Consider the following 2,568-nt stretch of genomic DNA (forward strand, 5'->3'; position numbering starts at 1 on the left):
GTCTATAAACTCACTAGGGGGGACCAGAAGGGTTTGGGAGAGACACTGTTTCCCCTAGCGGCCCCTGGCATAACAAGGAATAACGGCCACAAGTTGCTGGAGAGGAGGTTTAGATTAGACATCCGCAAGAACTACTTCACGGTCAGGGCGGCTAGGATCAGGAACCAACTTCCAAGGGAAGTGGTGCTGGCTCCTACCCTGGGGGTCTTTAAGTGGAGGCTTGATGCCTACCTGGCTGGGGTCATCTGAGCCCAGTTTTTCTCCTGCCCAGGCGGGGGGTCAAACTTGCAGATCTACAAGGTCCCTTTGACCCGACTTCTGTGATTCTATGAATATATGTATATTTATTTATTTATAAATTATATCCATGCACTACTCAGTGTAACAGTGTACAAAGTTTGGAGACCACTGTCCACTGTACTAGCGTACCTCCGCGTTGTGGAACTCCCACTCTTCCCTCAGGACACCGCGTACCGTACCTGACACGTGACTGTCTGACACACGGACCGAGTGAGGGCGCCAGTGTCAATCCGTATATTAAATATTAGTAAAACTTAATTTTTCTTATTTTTTTAGTTAAATATAAATAGAAGTTCTAATATTTTCTTCCCGCACCCCGATAGATCGTCTTGCGCACCCCACTTTGGAGACCACTGCCGTATGGGACCAGGCAGTGTTGCTGTCTGGGACCAGGCAGCTGTATGGGGCTGGGCTGGGCAGTGCTGCTATGTGGGACCAGGGTACCCTATGGGACTTGTTAGGGGCTGTATGGGACCAGGCAGTATTGCTGTATGGGACTAGGTAGTGCTGCTGTATGGGACCTGGCTGCCCTGTGGGACTCATCAGGGGGGCTGTATGGGGTCAGGTTGCTAGACAGGACAGGGCAGTGCTGCTGTATGGGACCAGGCAGCGTAGGACTGAGCTGCCCTGTAGGAGGTCAGGGGGGCTGTACGGGCCCAGGCTGCTATACGGGACAGGGCAGTGTCACTATATAGGACCAAGCTGCTATACAGGACTGGAAAGTGTGGCTGTATGGGACTGGGCTGCTACAGACCTTTGCGGCACCCTCCCTGCTGCCAGTGTCGCCGGCCGTGACCCGGCAGGAGAAGACGTGCTCATTGGCGGGGCCGGCAGCCTCCAGCGCCAGCCCGTGGCGGGGGGTCCAGTGCCGGGCGCCCCACGTACTTGGTTCCCAGTCCACCCCTTCCCTGGCATCTCAGCCACAGGCTCCCTGTTGTAGTAGTGCCACTGTCCTTGCGCACGGTGGCAACACGCAGGCCCTGCAGCCTCCCCTGCCCTCCAGGTGCGATTCAAGGCACTGCATGTGACTACAAAGCCCTAAACAGCCAGGCCCCAAGAGGAACCCATCCCTCTGCCCCGCAAGGGCAGCCTCCTGCAAGGACCAGCTGTGTGCTGAGTCCGCTGGGCTGAAATGGGGGGAGAGGGTTGCCAGCCACCACTCCTGAGGCCTGGAGCTCCCTCTCTCTTGAGGCTGCCTGAGCCTGGGTGTTTCTGGCTGCTTAATGCCCAGGGGTGGATCCCAGGGGGTGCAGTGGTGCATTAGCACCTCCCTTTGAGTCCTCCTCTAGCCATAGTTTGAAACCAGCTGCCTGGCAGTGACAGCAGCATTCCTAGTCAGGCAGCGCTGAGGGAGTCCATTATCACCTCTCAGATCCCTACTACACTCTTCATCCCACAGGTGTTAACGACCCTCTGCCTTTTAATGGTCTTGATATTCCAGTGATCAAGCATCCTTTGTTCTGCAATTCTGCTGTCCCTTCCCTGCTCCTGGTGATGGAGCTCCTATTTCACAGCCCTGCAGGTACTTCTTTAATTCCAGTGAACTTATATTTGTTTTTGCTTCAATCTTAAATGGACTCATCCAGCCCCAGGCCTATTAGTAAAGCTTCTAGCTTCTTTTCACTTGGAGAAAAATAGGTGTTCTTTATATGTGATGATGCGCCTCACCATCTGCACCTTGCTTTTCAACATCCTAGATCCGTAAACGTGCAAGTTCCTAGATCCATAATCCACAATTTATGGATTAAACTAAACAGGATTTACTCTGGAGCTGGATGCTTTAATGCCACGCTCTATAAGACTAGCTTAGAGCACAGTCCGATACGTGAGTGTGGTGTTGCACCACAGACTGCTGACCACCTCCTCACGTCTGTAGCACACCCGCGTACCCAGGATGAAGTCCCGACAAGCATCCACAATAAAGCCATTGTGTGGCTCTGCCACGTTAATGAGGTGTAGAAGGGGAAATTCAGTATATGAGAGGAAAAAGAACATCCTAGATGTACTCATGTAAATGCCTGCCTCACCGGAGCTGGGCTGAGGGGCTGTGTCGTGGGTCTCTGCTTTATTCTGTTTTTCTCTGAGTTGGTTTCTCGTGCTGCAAGCTGCCCTGAGTCTTGGTTGGGAAGGGGCAACTAGAGTCCCCTGGCTAGGTCCATGGTCCAAGCTGTCTAGATCCCATCTCTAAAGGTCTGTGGGATGTTGCAGGTCCTGGCCCTGCAATCCATTCCAGCTGAAAGGTGTGGGCTGGGGTATGATAATGTGTGT

This window comes from Gavialis gangeticus, unplaced genomic scaffold (genome assembly GCF_001723915.1).
Source record: "Gavialis gangeticus isolate Ggan-Ray unplaced genomic scaffold, GavGan_comp1, whole genome shotgun sequence".
In the NCBI taxonomy this organism is placed as follows: Eukaryota; Metazoa; Chordata; order Crocodylia; family Gavialidae; genus Gavialis; species Gavialis gangeticus.